Source organism: Oncorhynchus mykiss, chromosome 7 (assembly GCF_057628025.1).
Source record: "Oncorhynchus mykiss isolate SJ-2025 chromosome 7, ASM5762802v1, whole genome shotgun sequence".
NCBI lineage: Eukaryota > Metazoa > Chordata > Actinopteri > Salmoniformes > Salmonidae > Oncorhynchus > Oncorhynchus mykiss.
In genome coordinates, this window is record NC_143028.1 from 27207639 (window position 1) to 27231390 (window position 23752).

Below are 23752 nucleotides of genomic sequence, written 5' to 3' on the forward strand. Positions count from 1 at the left end.
TACAGTGGGGCAAAAAAGTATTTAGTCAGCCACCAATTGTGCAAGTTCTCCCACTTAAAAAGATGAGAGGCCTGTAATTTTCATCATAGGTACACTTCAACTATGACATGCAAAATGAGAAGAAAAAAATCCAGAAAATCACATTGTAGGACTTTTAATGAATTTATTTGCAAATTATGGTGGAAAATAAGTATTTGGTCAGCTCCAAAAGTTTATCTCAATACTTTGTTGTATACCCTTTGTTGGCAATGACAGGGGTCAAACGTTTTCTGTAAGTCTTCACAAGGTTTTCACACACATATTTTGGCCCATTCCTCCATGCAGATCTCCTCTAGAGCAGTGATGTTTTGGGGCTGTTGCTGGGCAACATGGACCTGATTGGGCAAAAGACCAATTGGGCTGAATTGGGCTGCCTGTCTAAACACACCCAAATTAGTAATCCGTTTTAGAGTGAAACATTTAAAAGAGCCGGATTCTGCCCAGACGTGCTCTGATAAATGTAATGTATGATGCTGAACAGGGCTCTACACTGACCTTTTTTACAAGGAGCACGTTTGAGACTAAGTTGAAAAATGTAGACGCACACAAATTTAGGAGCACAATTATTCTAGGTCGCACAGCAAACTATTTATGTGTATATGCGAGTAAAATTATTGAACTGTAGAGCCCTGCTAAAGAGGCAAATTTGAATAAACTATTCAGACCTTTCCATTGTTTAATGTTAATTTTGAATCTACTCTCAATCCATCACTACAAAAATGACCAATCATAGAATATTTAAGTTTGTTTGTGCCCCAGCACAGATAAGATGTTATCTAGCCTCTAGAAATCAATTTAAACACAAAAGTTATGGGTGGCTTTAGAAAGTTGTATGTCAGAAACTGTACAATATCAATTTACTATCTGCATATCCCAACACATGGCATTTGAGGGGGCGATGAGATACCCAATGGGTTGGACCATACTTTCCTCGTCAATTATATAAAACTTTTTAAAAAGTGTTCAAAAACTGGAAATCAAGGGAATCAAATGCACTATTATCTGAATATTGAAATGGTGTGGGTGAAAGAGAAGAGTGGTGCAGTTTAACCCTTTGATGCATACCAACACACGGGTGTGATCATTCTACAGTGGTACCTGCAACATACGCTCAAACCAGTATTAATAGAATGCTTATTTTGAACGTCCAATTTCGATTGACGCAATAGTCAGCCTTTGAGCTGGCAACACTGTTTTTTTCTTCTTCACGTAAACATTTTTCACAAACACAGTCCTTACATCATTATGTCCGGAATGTGACCAGTTTATTTTTGGACATTTACAGAAGTGGCGACAGCATAACACAATCATCCAAAATGGAAAATATAGGCTACATTAGTCCTAGGGCTAACTGAGGAAATATTGACAAAACACAAGCGGTCATATGTAGCTAACTCTCAGTTGACAGAAACCATAATATGAATTAGATAATAGAAATGACAATTTACAATTCATCACATCACGGGTGAGCTCACCATTGATCGAAATAAAAACACTTGCTAAAAATCAAAAGTAATCCGACGATACGTAGTTTAAGCATGCCGCTATGGTGTTTTTTTTAAGTCAATCAAAGATAAGAAGATGAGACATGCATGTTGAAGGGGGTGTGTCGTCTACCATCATTAATTTCCCTTCATTCACTTCAGGTAAAGTACTCAAATATGAGTGATTCATCCCTCACCTAATTTGTTATAATATCTCTGTTATAACACTCAGAATGCATTGTATAATGTACATGGCACCACACATAGCGCCACACATAGCTGGCAAATAAACTCAGCAAAAAAAAGAAACGTCCCTTTTTCAGGACCCTGTTACCCATGCTTGTTCAACGAACCGTAAACAATTAATGAACATGCACCTGTGGAACGGTCGTTAAGACACTAACAGCTTACAGACGGTAGGCAATTAAGATCACAGTTATGTGTACTAGTTTTCATAACTGTGACCTTAATTGCCTACCGTCTGTAAGCTAGTACAGTTATGAAAACTAGTAAGCTAGTACACTAAAGAGTTCTTTCTACTGACTCTGAAAAATACCAAAAGAAAGAAGCCCAGGGTCTCTGCTCATCTGCGTGAACGTGTTTTAGGCATATTGCAAGGAGACATGAGGACTGCAGATGTAGCCAGGGCAAACAATTGCAATGTCCGTACATCATCGGACTGAGCTTGTTGTCATTGCAGGCAATCTCAAAGCTGTGCGTTACAGGGAAGACATCCTCCTCCCTCATTTGGTACTCTTCCTGCAGGCTCATTCTGACATGGCCCTCCAGCATGACAATGCCACCAGCCATACTGCTCGTTCTGTGCGTGATTTCCTGCAAGACAGGAATGTCAGTGTTCTGCTATGGCCAGCAAAGAGCCTGGATCTCAATCCCATTGAGCACGTCTGGGACCTGTTGGATCAGAGGGTGAGAGCTAGGGCCATTGCCCACAGAAATCGCTGGGAACTTGCAGGTGCCTTGTTGGAAGAGTGGTGTAATATCTCACAGCAAGAACTGGCAAATCTGGTGCAGTCCACGAGGAGAAGATGCACTGCAGTACTTAATGCAGCTGGTGGCCACACCAGATATTGACTGTTATTTTTATTTTTACCCCCCTTTGTACAGGAATACATTATTCCATTTCTGTTAGTCACATGTCTGTCGAACTAGTTCAATTTATGTCTCAGTTGTTGAATCTTATGTTCATACAAATATTTTAAAAAGTTTGCTGAAAATAAACTAAGTTGACAGTGAGAGGACATTTCTTTTTTGCTGAGTTTAGCTTAGCATTAGCTCATCATAATCAGTACAACCTTCAAAAAAGTATTTTACACACATCATGTGTCCATTACAATCTCTGCAAAAATTGAAATGCATGATTTGTCACCAGTACTTGAAAACGTGCATAAAACAGTAAATACATTATTCTCCATACATACATATGGCATGCCACAGTAGAAACAACAACACAATATACAGAAAATAAGCGATTTACTTTGACTGGAAAGCACACGTCTGAAGTTATTATTTGTAAAGAAAACAACAATGATGGCAATGCAAGCACCAGCCAGGGAATGTGCCATGGGGAAAAATGTTGTGCTACACTGAGCAAATGTCTGCATACTTGATCTGGGGAAACACTAGGGAGGTGCTTGGGCTCTCATCAAAGAGAGAAGTTTCTACAGACAAATTGTTCACAAAAGTTAAATGAGCTACTTATATGTGAATTCATGAGGAAGCGGAAAATAAATGTTGTTAGAAAATAAAACTTGTTAGAAAATCATTTCAAATTGACAAGTTGAAATATAGCCTATAGATAATTATCAGGCAGTGTGTGTCTTGGTTTGAGGGCAGCAAGGTTAACTGTCCTGTTGTGTAACAATCACATATTGGAACAGTGAGTGCATTCTGACATTAATGCGCATAAAACAACTCACCCTGGGGCGACCATTACAGATATTTAGAACTCGAGCATAAAAAGGTTAAATCAACTAAAGAACTAATGTTAGTTCTCCACAAGGAAAACTCTGCCGAACCAGGCAAAACTACAACTATGGGGAACAAACAGAATTAAGCTGAAGCTATCCTGATCAAGCTTAATATTGTATTTCACATTACTTTAGGGTTGTAATCATATTATAATATCCAAATCTTTCTTAATATCCAAACAACAATCCAAACAACATGTAGGCCTGTAAGAACACATTTATTATGACAATTACAGAAAAATTGCTACCAAAAGTAACAACAGCGGAGGTGTCATAATACCCATAAAACCTAGCGGTCAAACAGGGAAATGGTTCCAATCGTTGTTCCACCTTTCATTTTTACCATAGGAAATTTTAGAAACAGGAGCCGTATTTCATGTATCCCTACCCTGGCGTGACATTTTGGTAACCATGTAAATCTCTCTTCGACAAGGTGACTTTTATCAATATATTCGGCTCTATTTACTCTCAGATTCTAACATGCTAATTAGCATCAACATGCATAACTACAAATCCCTGCAATCTCCTACACGTCATCTCTAGCTGACACCTTTGCTAACAGGTATTGGGTCAGTTTAAAACTTGCAAAAGATAGTTCACAGAATTGTCCATTGAAAGAAATGTAGCCAATGTATTTATTATTACATTTAGCTAACATTAGATAGTTAATCCAGAGATTTTTACCTTTGCCTCAGTTCGGCAGTCTTGTCCAGAACACAGCACTTATTTTAAGTGTTTCTAATGTATTTTTTTGGTTTGGATTGCGATCCAGACAGTCATAGTTTAAAATGGACCACTTCTTGAACTTCTCTCTCTATGACAGCAGAATATGTCTGTGTGCCTGGTCTGTTAACCACTAAATTACCTGTGAGACAGACATTGTTCACCGGACGTGCTACCTAAATAAATAAAAAATCCCTTTAATTTTACCTTTATTTAACCAGGCAAGTCAGTTAAGAACAAATTCTTATTTTCAATGACGGCTTAGGAACAGTGGGTTAACTGCCTGTTCAGGGGCAGAATGACAGATTAGTACCTTGTCAGCTCAGGGGTTTGAACTCGCAACCTTCCGGTTCCTAGTCCAACTCTCTAACCACTACCCTGGTTACCCTGCCACCCCAAAAGCGGCAATGCCTATAATCTGCCAACGGATTGAAGCCCGGCCTTTGCCAATTTAGCTAGATTTAGCCTGTGTTCAAATAATTGGCCCTTACAATATCTAGGCATGTGGCAACTATCAATCAGTGTACATGTAACATCTGACCTCATGTTGTTAAACGAGTGTGGATTTTAATGTGATCGATAGCAATAATAATTTCATATTGTGCCAATCACATGACAGCATTTCACACTAAAATCACACATTGTGGAGAGAAAATACAATTATGGATTCCCATTAGCTGCTTCCAAAGCAGCAGCTACTCTTCCTAGGGTTCAGCAAAATTAAGGCAGTTTATACCATTTTAAAACATTACAATACATTCACAGATTTCACAACACACTCTGTGCCCTCAGGCCCTTACTCCACCAATACCACATGTCTACTGTACTAAATCCATGTGCATGTATAGTGCATATGTTATTGTGTGTGTGTGTGTGTGTGTGTGTGTGTGTGTGTGTGTGTGTGTGTGTGTGTGTGTGTGTGTGTGTGTGTGTGTGTGTGTGTGTGTGTGTGTGTGTGTGTGTGTGTGTGTGTGTGTGTGTGTGTGTGTGTGTCAATGTTCGTGTTGCTTCTCAACACCATAAGGTGTTTTTTTAACCTGTTTTTTTAATCTAATTTTACTGCTTGCGTCAGTTACTTGATGTGGAATAGAGTCCCATGTAGTCATGGCTCTATGTAGTACTGTGTACCTCCCATAGTCTGTTGGAGTTGACAGCAGGTCTGGGACAGGTATCACGTCCGGTGAACAGGTCAGGGTTCCATAGCCGCAGGCAGAACAGTTGAAACTGGAGCAGCAGCACGGCCAGGTGGACTGGGGACAGCAAGGAGTCATCATGCCAGGTAGGCCTGAGGCATGGTCCTAGGGCTCAGGTCCTCCAAGAGAGAGAGAGAAAGAAATAAAGAGAGAGAAAGAGAAAATTAGAGAGAGCATACTTAAATTCATGCAGGACACCGGATAAGACAGGAGAAATACTCCAGATATAACAGACTGACCCTAGCCCCCTGACACAAACTACTGCAGCATAAATATTGGAGGCTGAGGCAGGAGGGGTCAGGAGACACTGTGGCCCCATCCGATGTTACCCCCGGACAGGGCCAAACAGGCAAGATATAACCCCACCCACTTTGCGTGTAGGTATGTATGGCAGGACCAAATCGGAATGATAGTGAGCAAGCCCATGTAATGCTTTGTAGGTTAGCAGTATAACCTTGAAATCAGCCATTGCCTTAACAGGAAACCAGTGTAGGGAGGCTAGCACTGGAGTAATATTATCAAATGTTTTGGTTCTAGTCAGGATACTTGCAGCCATGTTTAGCACTAACAAGTTTATTTAGTGCTTTATCTGGGTAGCCGGAAAGTAGAGTATTGCAGTAATCTAATCTAGAAGTGACAAAAGCATGGATTTAAAAAATAAAATAAAAATTGGGGGACGGAAAATTTCTCATTTTTGCAATGTTACGTAGATGGAAAAAAAGCTGTCCTTGAAACAGTCTTGATATGTTCGTCAAAAGAGAGATCAATGTCCAGAGTAACGCCGAGGTTCTTCACAGTTTTATTTGAGACGACTGTACAACCATCAAGATTAATTGTCAGATTCAACAGAAGATCTCTTTGTTTCTTGGGATCTAGAACAAGCATCTCTGTTTTGTCCGAGTTTAAAAGTAGAAAGTTTACAGACATCCACGTCCTCATGTCTGAAACACAGGCTTCCAGCGAGGGCAATTTTGGGGCTTCACCATGTTTCATTGAAATGTACAGCTGTGTGTCATCCGCATAGCAGTGAAAGTTAATATTGTTACGGCTCTCGTTTGTGGAATGACCGGACCAAGGTGCAGCGTGGTAGGTGTACATCGTTCCTTTTTTTGATGTCACCGAAAGCAAAATAACAACGACAAAAGCAAAGCGCACAGTTCTGTAAGGCAAAATAAACTATACAGAAAACAATATCCCACAAAACCCAAAAGGAAAATGACAACTTATATATGATCCCCAATCAGAGACAACGATAGACAGCTGCCTCTGATTGGGAACCATACTCAGCTAATAACACAAAGAAATAGAAAACATAGATTTTCCCACCCGAGTCAACCAAACATAGAGAATAATAAGGATCTCTAAGGTCAGGACGCGACAAATATTATGCTTTCGAATGACATCCCCAAGAGGTAAAATATATCGTGAAAACAATAGTGGTCCTCAAACAGAACCTTAAGGAACACCGACATTTACAGTTGATTTGTCAGAGGACAAACCATCCACAGAGACAAACTGATATCTTTCCAACAGAAAAGATCTAAACCAGGCCAGAACTTGTCCGTGTAGACCAATTTGGGTTTCCAATCTCTCCAAAAGAATATGGTGATCGATGGTATCAAAAGCAGCACTAAGGTCTAGGAGCACGAGGACAGATGCAGAGCCTCGGTCTGACGCCATTAAAAGGTCATTTACCACCTTCACAAGTGCAGTCTCAGTGCTATGATGGGGTCTAAAACCAGACTGAAGCATTTCGTATATATTGTTTTTCTTCAGGAAGGCAGTGAGTTTCTGAGCAACAGCTTGTTCAGAAAGTTTTGAGAGGAATGGGAGATTCGATACAGGCCGATAGTTTTGTATATTTTCTGGGTCAAGGTTTGGCTTTTTCAAGAGAGGCTTTATTACTGCCACTTTTAGTGAGTTTGGTACACATCCCGTGGAAAGAGAGCCATTTATTATGCTCAACATAGGAGGGCCAAGCACAGGAAGCAGCTCTTTCAGTAGTTTAGTTGGAATAGGGTCCAGTATGCAGCTTGAAGGTTTAGAGGCCATGATTATTTTCATCATTGTGTCAAGAGATATAGTACTAAAACACTTGAATGTCTCCCTTGATCATAGGTCCTGGCACAGATGTGCAATTAAGTTGGAAAAATATGATCCAGCAGCAGTGAGGGCTCTTCGATACTGCACACTACTTCCAAGCTAGTCGGAAGATTATGCATAATCAGACAATTATTAACAACAACTTGAATACCTGTATAACTTGTTATTGGTTAGGATGTTGGCACTTGTGTGTACTATTGCAGTGACAAGGGGAATACGGAAAGTGTCTGTTTGTACAGATATGTTCTTGCTTTTCTGTATATTCATTTTTCTAAGGAAGTATGTAAAGGGTAATATTCGAGCCTCAGTCCCTGATAAGCTAGGCTAGTCTCTGTGGAACTAGGGTAAGGAGAGATGTGGAACTCAACATCGAGGTCGAGGTGAGGACTACAGTTGAAGAGAGAAGTAACTTCTGGGAGGGGGTGCCAGAGGGGCCAACCTAAACAACACCTTATTGCCATGACGAAGGGACTGTGACAGTGTTCCAGGTTCTTCTCCATGACATCAACAAGCTGGTACACCTGTAAGCCTCATGCAGCTGGTTCAACATAGGTGTTCTACGCATCGTTGAGTGTAATGCAATGGCTCTTAATTGTAAGAAAATAATGTAAATGAATCAGCCACACCATTTGATAAAAAGAGCCGTTAGTTTGTTAATTACAGCAAGTGAAAATCCCCTGCTGTAGCAAAGACAGAAAATAAATGTTTTCCTTATGGGAAAACACAGACCTTATTATGTTCTCTTTGTTCTCCATATTTATAGTGCTCGTGTAACCAGCTTCTTTGATTTGAAAACACAGCATACATTATCAACACGCTATTCAAACAATAGGAATGACAAGGTACACTTTGGTAAAAGTTCTATCGAACTTTTTTATGCGAGTAAAGTACATGTCAGATAAAAAATGTCACAACAGACCTGATGGAGACAGCAAATTTGTCTTTAAACTTTCCAAATGTGGACAAAATAAAATACACGAGACAAGGTGGTTTTTCACTTCACAGGGTGGTGAAAGTGCACGGCGATGAGCTAGGTGCTCCTTTAGGAGAAATATTGAGAGTCTTGTTCTGATGACATGATGATCAATGCTTGGCTGCTGTTTGACAAATAAACATAATCTCACTCATTGTACATCTGTGAGCTATTGGCTAGAGCTCTTGTGCCAAGACCAGAGTGGCACATTCACTATATATTGCAAAAATGTTTGTGACAAAACTATTAGTTCAGTTGGCTCCCAAGTGGCGCAGACGTCACTACAGTTCCTGGTTTGAATCCAGGCTGTATCACATCTGGCAGTCATTAAGAGTCCCATAGGGCGGCGCACAATTGGCCCAGTGTCGTCGGGGTAGGCCATCATTGTAAATAAGAATTTGTTCTTAACTAGTTAAATAAATAAATAAAGGTTAAATAAAAAGAGTGAAAAATGTGATGGAAACCCATTTAACTTGTATTTTTATATCTGGTACATGGGAACTTTACTTTTGTGCACAGCTTTCTATTTGCAAACATCTGGTGTGAAAATGCATATTGTTTTTATACAGATTTTCGAATATTCACATGAAAGTCGCCAATCGGATGGAACATACTGTAGCTATAGAGTGAAAAAACATTCTTCCCCACCAACCTACCATGTTGATCAATGGGGAGAAATGAGGATTGTGCAGATTATTATTGGCTATGCCCTCCAGATTCCCCATCACCATGAAGTGTTAGCACCATTCCTGCAGAAATCGAGGAGCAGTTCTACCTTGTGCAAGGCTCACTGCAAAGATTTCACCTGCAATTCTGGAGATAAAAAAAGGAAAATACTGTTCACTGTGAGACTGTCCATTTGATAACTTAGAAGTCTTTAGAATGTACTTCCTCATTAAAAGATTTACAACTGCAACTTTTATATTACATTTGCTCTGTGAGGTTGTGCTATCATATCACTTCCTGTAGCACTGCTGTACGTATGCAGTTCTAATTTATACAATTACAAATATTGTATGTCAGAATTTCACAATTCAAAATCACAACTTTAAAAATTAACATTCACAAACCTGAATAGGTCATGGTTCAGATCATTAGTAGAATATTTGGGCATCTTCCCTTTACCGTCCTCCCCTTCAAAGCGCCACGTCTCTATGCCGGCAATCATCTTTGAGGACAGAAAACGGCTTTAGACGACCTGTGCAATCAATTAGCCATCAGATCTGCAGGCAAGCCGTCATCATATACTGTACTTCATGTGTGCAGCTACACATTTGAATTTTGCTTATAAACAACAATAATGTATAATATTCCTCACTTGACAGGAACTCTTTCCCCAATGCATCGGTGTCAACTCCAGACTCACCAATGAAGATTATTGTCACAGGGTTGACTGGGGATCATTTATTTTGACGTTTCTAGCAGGTTGTCCCTTGATACACATATTTGGACGTTCCGGCTCTAGTCAACTTATCCTGCCAGCCAGCACAGAACGTATTTTTCACTGTTAGTTAAAGTTAAACAGTTTCCAAACGTTGCATATGCATATGAAATCCAATACTGTTATCTAACGTTCTTAAACTTGTTTTTTTCTCCCAAATTTGCCATGACATTTTGTCCTGCATTGAGGTGACACCTGCATTCGACTCATTTACCTCGCCCACGAGGGGAGTGGAGTAGGTGATGGAGAACCAGAGATCCCTAAGTATCAAATTCCAGGCGAAGAGTTACAGGTCTGTATTTGATGGAACCCCTTTCAAGCTGATCACAAGGGGAGGTCAGGAGACAAGGAGCAAAAGTTGATGTAACCTGAAACAATATCATATATTTTTCAGATATTCCTATGTCATAAAATAAGTCAAATTTGTATTTCACTGTAAGATACAATGTATGGATTTTGCACATTATGTATTTGTACTCTCCATACAGTGCATTTGGAAAGTATTCAAACCCCTTAACATTTTCCACATTTTGTTACAATACAGCCTTATTCTAAAATGGATTAAATATTTTTTTTCCCTCCTCAATCTACACAAAACACCCCATAATGACAAGGCAAAAACAGGTTATTAATATAACTGAAATATTACATTTACATAAGTATTCACACCCTATACTCAGTACTTTGTTGAAGCACCTTTGGCAGCGATTACAGCCTTGAATCTTCTTGGGTATGACGCTACAAGCTTGGCCCACCTGTTTTTGGGGATTTTTTCCCATTCTTCTCTGCAGATCTTGTCAAATTCTGTCATGTTGGAGGGGGAGAGTCGCTCCATAGCTATTTTCAGGTCTCTCCAGAGATGTTCGATCGGGTTCAAGTCCAGGATCTGGCTGGGCCACTCAAGGACATTCAGAAACTTGTCCCGAAGCCACTTCTGCGTTGACTTTGCTGTGTGTTTAGGGTCGTTGTCATGTTGGAATGTGAATCTTCTGAGGTCCTGAGCACTCTGGAGCAGGTTTTCATCCAGGATCTCTTTGTACTTTGCTCCATTCATATTTCCCTCAATCCTGATTAGTGTCCCAGTCCCTGCTGCTGAAAAACATCCCCACAGCATGATGATGCCACCTCCATGCTTCACTGTTGGGATGGTGGCAGGTTTCCTCCAGACGTGACTCTTCGCATTCAGGCCAAAGAGCTCAATCTTGGTTTCATCAGACCAGAGAATCTTGTTTCTCATGGTCTGAGAGTCCTTTAGGGGCCCATCGGCAAACATCAAGAAGGCTGTCATGTGCCTTTTACTTTTACTGAGGAGTGCCTTCCGTCAGAGATGGTTGTCCTTCTGGAAGGTTCTCCCATCTTCACAGAGGAACTCAGAGTGACCATCAGGTTCTTGGTCACCTCCCTGACCAAGGTCTTTCTCCCCCAATTGCTCAGTTTGGCTGGCCAGCTCGCTCTAGGAAGAGTCTTGGAAGTTCCAAACTTCTTCCGTTTAAGAATGATGGATGCCACTGTGTTCTGAGTGACCTTCCATGCTGCAGACATTTTTTAGTACCCTTCCCCAGATCTGTTTCTTGACACAATCCTGTGTTTCTTCGACCTAAAGGCTTGGTGTTTGCTCTCAACTGTGGGACCTTATATAGACAGGTGTATGCCTTTCCAAATCATGTCCAAACAATTGAATTGTAGAAACATCTTAAGGATGATCAACGGAAACAGAATGCACCTGAGATTCGAGTCTCATCGCAAAGGGTCTGAATACTTTTGCAAACATTTCTAAAAACCTGTAATTGCCTTGTCATTATGGGGTATTGTGTGTAGATTAATGAGGGGACAAAAAGAATTTCATCCATTTTAGAATAAGGCTGTAATGTTACAACATGTGGTAAAAGAGATGGGGTCTGAATACTTTCCGAATGAACTGTATGGAGATAGTGGTTTAGTGCCTAAAATAAGGGGTTAAATACATCAACAACATGTACCTTTCTTATATCTCTCAGAAATAGGACAGACACTTCAGAACAAACTTCCTTTTGATTATTTGGGGGTGAATCTGTTTATCCCCTTTCACTTTTCCTGTTCTCGTAAATAACTATTTCCAATTATCCAAAGTCCTGTTAATATCTGCCATTCAGTAGGCTACATAAGTCTATTGAATTGATCTGTAGAGTTCCCCACATCAATGATTGTACCGCATTCCATTTATACCTTTTGTCGCTTAAGACAACTGTACCTACCTCATTTTCAATCTACTGTATGTTAGTCTAGTAATAAAACTTAGTGAAACCGTTGTTGAATTGAAGCCCTTAAACGAACGATTGGATTCTTGAAATCTGAGAGCTTTGATGCCATTCAAAATGAGAAAATAGAAAATTGACTGTTGATGAAGACTATTGTTGGTATAGGATTAACTTCTTAACTAGAAGCACAAGCATTTCGCTACACTCGCATTAACATCTGCTAACCATGTGTATGTGACAAATAAAATTTGATTTGATTTGATTTATGGCTGCAGGGGCAGTATTGAGTAGCTTGGATGAAAGGTGCCCAGAGGTGCCCAGAGTAAACGGCCTGCTCCTCAGTCTCAGTTGCTAATATATGCATATTATTATTAGTATTGGATAGAAAACACTCTGAAGTTTCTAAAACTGTTTGAATGATGTCTGACCTGAGAAGAAATCCAAACAGAAGTGGGAAATCTGAGGTTGGTAAATTTTTTTGTTGTTGAAGTTTTTGTCCGAAGTTATGCGGGACCTGCATGAGCGTTTGGAGATGTGTACCTAACGCACTAACAAAAGTAGCTACTTGGACATAAATAATGGACATTATCGAACATAATCAAGCATTTATTGTGGAACTAGGATTCCTGGGAGTGCATTCTGATGAGATCATCAAAGGTAAGGGACTAATTATAATGTGATTTCTGATTTCTGTTGACTCCAACATGGCGGAAAATTGTATTTATTTTCTGAGCGCCGTCTCAAAATATTGTATGGTTTGCTTTTTCCGTAAAGTTTTTTTTAAAAATCTGCCACAGCGGTTGCATTAAGGAGAGGTATATCTATAATCAAATCAAATCAAATTTATTTGTAACATACACATGGTTAGCAGATGTTAATGCGAGTGTACCGAAATGCTTGTGCTTCTAGTTCCGACAATGCAGTAATAACCAACGAGTAATCTAACCTAACAATTCCACAACTACTACATCATACACACAAGTGTAAAGGGATAAAGAATATGTACATAAAGATATATGAATGAGTGATGGTACAGAATGGCATAGGCAAGATGCAGTAGATGGTATCGAGTACAGTATATACATATGAGATGAGTAATGTAGGGTATGTAAACAAAGTGGCATAGTTTAAAGTGGCTAGTGATACATGTATTACATAAAGATGCAGTAGATGATAGAGTACAGTATGTACATATACATATGAGATGAATAATGTAGGGTATGTAAACATTATATTAAGTAGCATTGTTTAAAGTGGCTTGTGATATATTTTACATCAATTTGCATAAATTCCCATTATTAAAGTGGCTGGAGTTGAGTCAGTGTGTTGGCAGCAGCCACTCAATGTTAGTGGTGGCTGTTTATTAACAGTCTGATGGCCTTGAGATATAAGCTGTTTTTCAGTCTCTCGGTCCCAGCTTTGATGCACCTGTACTGACCTCGCCTTCTGGATGATAGCGGGGTGAACAGGCAGTGGCTGAAGGGTGGTGTTTGTCCTTGATGATCTTTATGGCCTTCCTGTGACATCGGGTGGTGTAGGTGTCCTGGAGGGCAGGTAGTTTGCCCCCGGTGATGCGTTGTGCAGACCTCACTACCCTCTGGAGAGCCTTACGGTTGTGGGCGGAGCAGTTGCCGTACCAGGCGGTGATACAGCCCGACAGGATGCTCTCGATTGTGCATCTCTAGAAGTTTGTGAGTGTTTTTGGTGACAAGCCACATTTTTACAGCCTCCTGAGGTTGAAGAGGCGCTGCTGCGCCTTCTTCACGATGCTGTCTGTGTGGGTGGACCAATTCAGTTTGTCTGTGATGTGTACGCCGAGGAACTAAAAACTTACTACCCTCTCCACTACTGTTCCATCAATGTGGATAAGGGGGTGCTCCCTCTGCTGTTTCCTGAAGTCCACAATCATCTCCATAGTTTTGTTGACGTTGAGTGTGAGGTTATTTTCCTGACACCACACTCCGAGGGCCCTCAACTCCTCCCTATAGGCCGTCTCGTCGTTGTTGGTAATCATGCCTACCACTGTAGTGTCATCCGCAAACTTGATGATTGAGTTGGAGGCGTGCATGGCCACGCAGTCGTGGGTGAACAGGGAGTACAGGAGAGGGCTCAGAACGCACCCTTGTGGGGCCCCAGTGTTGAGGATCAGCAGGGTAGAGATGTTGTTACCTACCCTCACCACCTGGGGGCAGCCCGTCAGGAAGTCCAGTACCCAGTTGCACAGGGCGGGGTGAGACCCAGGGTCTCGAGCTTGATGACGAGTTTGGAGGGTACTATGGTGTTAAATGCTGCGCTGTAGTCGATGAACAGCATTCTCACACAGGTATTCCTCTTGTCCAGATGGGTTAGGGCAGTGTGCAGTGTGGTTGAGATTGCATTGTCTGTGGACCTATTTGGGCGGTAAAGCAAATTGGAGTGGGTCTAGGGTGTCAAGTAGTGGAAGTTAGAATAGCAATGATCCAAGGTTTTACCAGCCCTGGTTGCGCAATCGATATGCTGATACAATTTAGGGAGTTTTGTTTTCAGATTAGCCTAGCCTTGTTAAAATCCCCAGCTCCAATGAATGCATCCTCAGGATATGTGGTTTCCAGTTTGCAAAGAGTCAAATAAAGTTCTTTCAGAGCCATCGATGTGTCTGCTTGGGGGGGAAAATACATATACAGCTGTGATTATAATCGAAGAGAATTGGTAGATAATGCGGTCGATAATGCGGTCGACATTTGATTGTGAGGAATTCTACTAACAATTGGATACCATTCCATGTGTATAACTTGCATTATCATCTACATTTATGATGAGTATTTCTGTTGAATCGATGTGGCTATGCAAAATCACTGCATGTTTTTGGAACTAGTGACCAATGTAAACTCAGATTTTTTTATTAATTTTACCCCCTTTTTCTCCCCAATTTCGTGGTATCCAATTGTTAGTAATTACTATCTTGTCTCATCGCTACAACTCCCGTACGGGCTCGGGAGAGACGAAGGTCGAAATCCATGCGTTCTCCAAAACGCAACTGCTTCTTAACACAGCGCACATCCAACCCGGAAGCCAGTCACACCAATGCGTCGGAGGAAACACCGTGCACCTGGCGAGCTTGGTTAGCGTGCACTGCGAGCTTGGTTAGCGTGGTAAAACCGGAATAAGAGCATTTAGTTACACTAAGAACAAGCATATGACTATGAAAGAGTATAATCGTTGAGCCTTCATCTTATAACATTACAATAGACAAGAGCACATGGATTTTGTTCATGCCATAATTGTTACAGAGGTTGTAAATTGAGATCAGAAATTGTACCCAGGCGACACAATTTCCATTTATAATATGCTCAAACCATTACCTTCCTCCACAGATGCTTGCATACAGTAGCAAACGATTGACTCAAAGTTTTTCGCTGTATATTGGGCATTCTGCCTCAGCTGGTTGAAAGCAAAGATGCATAAAAAACATGACCAAATGGGTTACAAATAAGGAAATAGTAACTCACCACACACACACATATACCTACTAACACCACACACGCGCGTCACGCTGGATGTTGGTAATGACTCCATGTTGGTAGTGCCGTCAAACTACAAGTCTGTCTGATAGGACTGCGGATCAAATTTAAAATAATGCTATGCTTTTTCAACTACTGATCCAAATCTTCCTGTGTATACTTTTGGAGAGTACATATTTCATAAAATATTTAAAGGGATTTACAGCATCTGAATACTCATCTTTACACATGCAAAGAGACAACACCTTCACATTTTTTTTAACACATGGTAAAACCTATATGATCTTCTCAATTTTGATATGGCCACGGTATATGGGGCTGTGATTGACAAATTGCAATGAACTCCAAGCCTCAATTGCATTATGTGCACTTAGATCATATGATCAAGCAATACACCCAGCCACTGCAAAAAAATACAGGTGTCCTTCCTAACTCAGTTGCCGGAGAGGAAGAAAACTGCTAAGGGATTTCACCATGAGGCCACGGGTGAATTTAAAACAGTTACAGAGTTTAATGGCTGTGATAAGCGAAAACTGGCAAGGCCTGCATCATGTTATGGGTTTGCTTGTAATCGATAACGACTGCCGAGTTTCAGGATAAAAATAAATGTAATGAATCTAAGCACAGGCAAATCCTAGAGGAAAAGCTGGTTCACTGTGCTTTCTGCCAGACACTGGGAGATGAATTCACATTTTAGTGAAGGCAACCTAAAACACAAGGCCAAATCTACACTAGAGTTGATTACCAAGAAGACAGTGAATTTTTACACCTTTATTTAACCAGGTAGGCCAGTGGAGAACAAGTTCTCATTTACAACTGCGACCTGGCCAAGATAAAGCAAAGCAGTGCGACAAAAACAGAGTTACACATGGGATAAACAAACATACAGTCAATAACACAATAGAAAATCTGTATACAGTGTGTGCAAATGAAGTAAGGAGGTAAGGCAATAAGTAGGCCATAGTGGAGAAGTAATTACAATTTAGCAATTTACACTGGAGTGATAGATGTGCAGATGAGGCTGTGCAAGTATAAATACTGGTGTGCAAAAGAGCAGAAAAAATGAAAAACAAATAAGGGAATGAGGTCGGTGGTTGGATGGGCTATTTATAGATGGGCTGTGTACAGCTGCAGCGATTGGTAAGCTGCTCTGACAGCCGATGCTTGAAGTTAGTGAGGGAGATAGAAGTCTCCAACATTCAGAGAATGTTCCTGAGTGGTCAGGTTCTCACTTAAATCTGCTTGAAAATCTCTGGAAAGACCTTAAAATGGTTGTCTAGCAATGATCAATAAACAATTTGACAGAGCTTGAATAATTTTTTAACAATAACAGGCAAATGTTGCACAATCCAAGTGTGGCAAGCTCCAGAAAGACTCACAGCTGTAATCCCTCCCAAAGGTGCTTCTACAAAGTAATTACAATTTCAGAGGCTGGTAACTCAATGAATTTATCCTCTGCAACAGGGGTAACTCTGCAGCAACCCCCCCCCCCCCCCCCCCCCTCCTCTAGGGACGCCACCTGGTGTTCTATCTGGGGGCACATACCTGGCTGACCGGGGTGTCGGCGGTGAAAATCGGCGATTAGGGCCGGGTCCAGGATGTCTTTAGCTGGAACCCAGCACCTCTCCTCCCGACCATAACCCTCCCAGTCAACCAGATACTGGAAACCCCTGCCCCGTGGTCGAACCGTCAGGGGTGTCTCACCGTATACGCTGGCTGGCCGTCGATGACACGGAGGGGAGGGATGGGCCTAGGAGCAGAAGACAGTGAGACAAGGGTTTAATCCTGGAAACATGAAAAGTATGGTGAACACGGAGGGTACGGGCAACAGCAGACAGAGAACAGTGGGAATAATGACTCTAGAAATGGGGAAAGGACCAATGAAACAGGGGGGATTTTACATGATTCTACACAGAGAAGTAGGTCCTGAGTGGACAGCCATACCCTCTGCCCGACCCGAGTCCGGTGGCGGTCCGCTTGTCGACAATACCTGGAGATGGTCTTGAGAATAGCCACCCTAGCTCTTTTCCAGGTACGCCGACAGAGGCGGACGAACATCTGGGCTGAAGGTATGTTGACCTCAACTCCTTGCTCTGGGAAGAGCGGCGGCTGATACCCCATGGAGCATTCGAAAGGGGATAGATAGTTCAGTAGCCGAGCAAGAGAGTGTTCCTGGCATATTCCACCTAGACCAGTTGCGGATTCCAGGTGGTGGGGTAACTGGCAACCTGACACAGGAGTGCCGTCTCCATACCTTGATTGGCTCCCTCCAACTGGCCGTTAGATTGGGGATGAAACCCAGATGACAGACTGGCTGACGACCTAATAAGAGTGCAGAACGCCTTCCAGAATTGGGATGAGAACTGAGGACCCCGGTCCGAGACAACATTAACAGGGAGTCCATGGATACGGAAGATGTGCTGCACCATAAGCTGGGCCGTCTCCTTGGCTGAAGGTAATTTAGGAAGAGGGATGAAATGGGCGGCCTTGGAGAATCTGTCCACCATCAGGATGGTGGTGTTGCCATCTGACGGACGAAGCCCAGTGACAAAATCCAGAGAAATATGGGAACAGGGGCGATGAGGGAGAGGAAGTGGCTGTTGGTGGACAGACTGAGCTTGCCACAGAGTCTTGCTTCGCGTGCATACGATGCATGCGGCGACAAAGGCCAAGACATCAGGGACCATGGTAGGCCACCAGAAGCGTTGATGGATGAAAGCCAGGGTCTGATGAGTAGCAGGATGACAGGAAAGCCTGGAGGAGTGAGCCCATTCCAGGACCTGAGACCGAACCGCATCAGGCACAAACAGACAGTTAGCTGTTTGTGGTCCTGGGCAGATCGCTGGGACAGGATGGCCCCCACGCCAACGCCAACATCAGAAGCATCAACCTCAAACACAAATTGACGTAGTGGGTCCGGATGGATGAGGATGGGTGCTGTTGTGAACCGATGCTTCAGGTCCACAAAGGCTTTGTTGACAGCTGGAGACCATGCTAACTGTACCTTGGGAGAGGTGAGTGCAGAGATGAGGGCCGCCAGGGTGCTGTAACCCCGAATGAAACGGAGGTAGAAGTTAGCAAAACTAAGGAAACGCTGCAACTGCACCCTGGATGTGGGTTGAGGCCAATCCACCACTGCTTTCACCTTTCCAGGTTCCATCTGGACATTTCCCTCCGCAATGACATATCCCAGAAAGGAGATGGTCGAGCAGTGGACCTCACACTTCTCGGCTTTTACGAACAATTGGTTCTCCAGGAGGCGCTGAAGGACCTGTCTGACATGCATTACATGTTTTTGGGCAGACCGGGAAAAAAAGAGGATGTTGTCAAGGTATATGAACAAACTGGTTTAGCATGGCCCGGAGCAGATAGTTTACCAGGGCCTGGAAGACAGCGGGGGCATTGGTGAGTCCAAACGGCATGACCTGGTACTCATGTCAGCTGGCTATGATGAATACTGTCTTCCACTCATCTCCTCCGTGGATCTGAATCAGGTGGTAGGCATTCCGAAGGTCCAGCATGGAAAACATGGTGGCCCCCTGGAGAGGTTCAAAAGCTGAGGAAAGGAGTGGTAGGGGGTAACAATTCTTAATCGTAAATGTCATTAAAACCCCGGTAGTCAATGCACGGACACAGGGTCTTGTCCTCCTCCACAAAGAAAAACCCTGCGCCGGCAGGAGAAGCAGACGGACAGACAGCCCCAGTAGCCAGAGATTCCTCTATGTACTCCTCCATGGCCTTGGTCTCCGGCCCAGATAGAGAATATAGCCTACCAAGAGGTGGTGTGGTGCCTGGGAGGAGATCAATGGCACAATCATAAGGACGATGCGGGGGAAGAGAAGTAGCCGTGTCTTGCTCAAAACCTCCAGGAGGTCGTGGTACTATGTGGGGACGGTAGAGAAATCCGTGACTTGACTTAAGCCCTGAGTAGGCTGTCATGGGGAAGGCTGCTCTGTTTTGAGGCAATGGGAATGGCAAAACAGACTCCATCCCAAGATTGAACTTGTGGTCCAATCAATAAGGTGGTTGTGTTTTTTACACCAAGAAAATCCCAAAACAACTGGAAAATGGGGAGACTCAATGAGAAGCAGCTGAATAGCCTCACTGTGATTTCCTGAAACCCGTAGATTAACAGGAACAGTGCTGTGGGTAACTCTACCAATGGAGTGTCTGTCCAGTGCTTTAGCGTCCATCGGAACAGAGAGACGTTGAGTGAGAATACCTCATTCAGAACCTAGAGTAGCATCCATAAAATTCAATCAATGAGTCAATGAGCACCCATAGAGATTTAGACTGGTCTGCCCACAGCAGTATAACAAAGGAGGGATTACAGTTTAACCTCTCTTGGGTAGGGGGCAGTATTTTGAATTTTGTGAATGAAGTGCCCAATGTAAACTGCCTGTGGCTCAGGCCCAAAAGCAAGGATATGCATATTCTTGGTATCATTTGAAAGGTAACACGGAAGTTTGTGGAAATGTGATTTGAATGTAGGAGAATATAACACAATAGATCTGGTAGAAGAAAATACAAGGAAAAAACATACTTTTTCTGTTGTTTATTGTTGTTACATCATCTTTCAACTGAACAAGAACAGCCAAACATTCAGATAGGATGCTGGGGATAATTTCAATCAAGAACATAAGAGGAAAACAATTGTTGAGCAAAGTTTCAGAGCAACATGACATTGAGAATGAAGTCACCCAGGTGTCCCACACAAATGTACCCAAATGTACTTAAGTGGCCGAATTGGTACAGTGATACATTTTGACGCAAACAACTATATACAAAATACATAAATGCTATTCTAACACACCCCCCACAAAAAAAATAACAAGGGTAACTATTTACACACTTTCAATTTACAATATTGTGAAGACCCTCAGTCCTCTACACAATATTGTGCTGCTGATGCCATGGCCCATAGCAGTCTCTTTCTGCTGTAAAGCAGAGGGTTACTGAACAAGTGGTGCAGGTGATGGAGCATTTCCTGTGATAAAGCACACAACGAGGTCTCCCTACTGTGCCCTTTTTGCCCTGAGGCACATTCATACCTGGAGAGATGAATCTGGGCAGGTGAACACCACTGGTTGGAGCAGAAGGAGCAGAGGTAGAGGGGACAGAAGGTGCTACAGTGGTCTTGCTGTAGCTAGCAAGCTCCTGGATGAGCAGCTCACTGAAGGCTAGCTGTGAGATGGGGGGGCTGTCCACAGCTCTTAGCCATTTCCTTCTGGAGGATGAAGGCATTCACCACAGCAATGTAGATGAAATGATAGAACAATGTCCTTTACCATTTCATTGTCTTGTGGAGAACATTGTAATAGCCTATCAGCGCATCTGACAGGTCTTATTTCAAATTACAATTTTGAATTTTGAAAAGAATAATGGGCAAATGTTGTAAAAATTCTTATACTATTATTATTTTTTATTTTTTTTAGGTTAAACACTTAGTGTAAACGTAAATGACTCATTTCTGATATATAGCATGTAGAAAAGATAATGGACCTACAGTGCCTTCAGAAAGTATTCATAGACCTTTAATTCCACATTTTGTTGTGTTAGTCTGAATTAAAAATGGATAAAAAAAAAAATCCTCACCCATCTACACATTAACCCATTATGATAAAGTGAAAACATTTTTTTTAGAAATGTTTACAAAATAAATACAGAAATGTCTCATTTATATAAGTATTCACACCCTTTAGTCTATAATTTGTTGAAGCACCTTTGGCAGCGATTACAGCTGTTAGTCTTTCGGGGTATCTCTCTAAGAACTTTACACACATGGACTGTGCAACATTTGCCCATTATTCTTTTCAAAATTCTTCAAGCTCTGTCAAATTTGTTGTTGATCATTGCTAGACAACAATTTTCAGGTCTTGCCATAGATTTCCAGGTATATTTATGTCAAAACTGTTACTCGGTCACTCAGGAACATTCACTGTCTTCTTGGTAAGAAACTCCAGTGTAGATTTGGCCTTGTGTTTTAGGATAATATCCTGCTGAAAGGTGAATTCATCTCCCAGTGTCTGGTGGAAAGAAGACTGAACCAGATTTTCCTCTAGGATTTTGTCTATGCTTAGCTCCATTCTGTTTATTTTTTATCCGTAAAAATTCCCCAGTAAATCAAATCAAACTTGTTTTGTCACATGCGCTATATAAAACATGTGTAGACCTCAACATGAAATGCTTACTACAAGCCCTTAACCAACAGTGAAGTTCAAGAAATAGTTAAGAAAATATTTACCAAATAAACTGAAGTAAAAAATAATAAAAAAGTAACACAATAAAATAACAATAATGAGGCTATATACAGGGGGTACCGGTACCGAGTCAATGAGTGGGGGTACAGGTTAGTCGAGGTAATTTGTACATGTTCGTATGGCTGAAGTGACTATGAATAGAAAATAAACAGCTTAATGATTGAACTTAATGATTACAAGCATACCCATAACATGATGCAGCCCCCACTCTGCTTCAAAAGATGGAGAGTGGTACTCAGTAAGGTGTTGTATTGTATTTGCCCCCCAGGACAAAAAGTGAATTGCTTTGACAATTTTTTTGCAGTATTACTTTAGCGCTTTGTTGCATCTTTTGGAATATTGTTATTCAGTAGAGGCTTCCTTCTTTTCACTCGGTCAATTAGGCTACTATTGTGGACTGACTAAAATGTTGTTGATCCATCCTCAGTTTTCTCCTGTCAAAACTATTAAACTCTGTCACTGTTTTAAAGTCACCGTTGGCCTCATGGTGAAATCCCTAAGCGGTTCCCTTCCAATGCGGCAACTGAGTTAGGCAGGATATCTGTATCTTTGTAGTGACTGGGTGTATTGATACACCATCCAAAATGTAATTAATAACTTGACAAGGCTCAAAGGGATATTAAATGTCAGCTTTTAATATCTTTGCCCATCTAGCAATAGGTGCCGTTCTTTGCGAGGCAATGGACAATCTCCCTGGTCTTTGTGATTGAATCTGTCGTTTAAATTCACTGCTCGACTGAGGGATAATTGTTTGTGTGGGGTACAGAAATGAAGTACTCATTCAAAAATCATGTTAAACACTATTATTGCACACAGTGAGCCCATGCAACTTATTATGTGACTTGTTAAGAACATTTTTACTCTTGAACATGTTTAGGCTTACCATAACAAAGGGGTTGAACACTTTTTGACTCAAGACATTTCAGCATTTAATTAAATGTTTATTAATTTAGAAAAACATTCCACTTGGACATGATGAGGTATTGTGCCGATGTCAGTAAGACCTTTAAACAGGTCAACATTCACAAGACGACAGGGCCAGATGGATTACCAGGACGTGTACTGTGAGCATGTGCTGACCAACTGGAAAGTGTCTTCACTGACATATTCAACCTCTCCCCGACTCCAGCCACCCTAGTCATCTGATACCGCACAGCAAGCTGTACCAGAGCGCATTGTCTAGGTCCAAGAGGCTTCTTAAACAGCTTCTACCCCCAATCCAAAAGACTCCTGATCATCTAGTCAAATGGCTACCCAGGCTATTTGCAGTGCCCCCACCCACACTCACTCCTCTTTACACCACTGCTACTCTCTGTTGTCATCTGTGCATAGTCACTTTAATAACTCTACCTACAGTACATGTAAATACTTCCTCAAATAACCGGTGCCCCCGCACATTGACTCTGTATCGCTAACCCCCTGTATACAGTCTCTCTATTGTTATTTCACTGCTGCTCTTTAATTACTTGTTACTTTTATCTCTTATTCATATCTGAATTTGTTTTTTAACAGCATTGTTGGTTAGGGGCTCGTAAGTAGGCATTTCACTGCAAGGTTGTATATGGTTGTACCTGTTGTATTCGGCGCATGCGACTAATACAATTCGTTTTTGATTTGTCTAGGTCAGTGACAAAAAATTTCAATTTAATCCATTTTAAATTCAGGCTGTAAACCAACAAATTGTGGAAAAAGTCAAAGAGAGTGAATACTTTATGAAGGCAATGTATATACTTTTGGTCATGTAGTGTATGTGGACACCTGCTCATCGATCATTTTATTCCAAAATCATGTGCATTAATATGGAGTTGGTC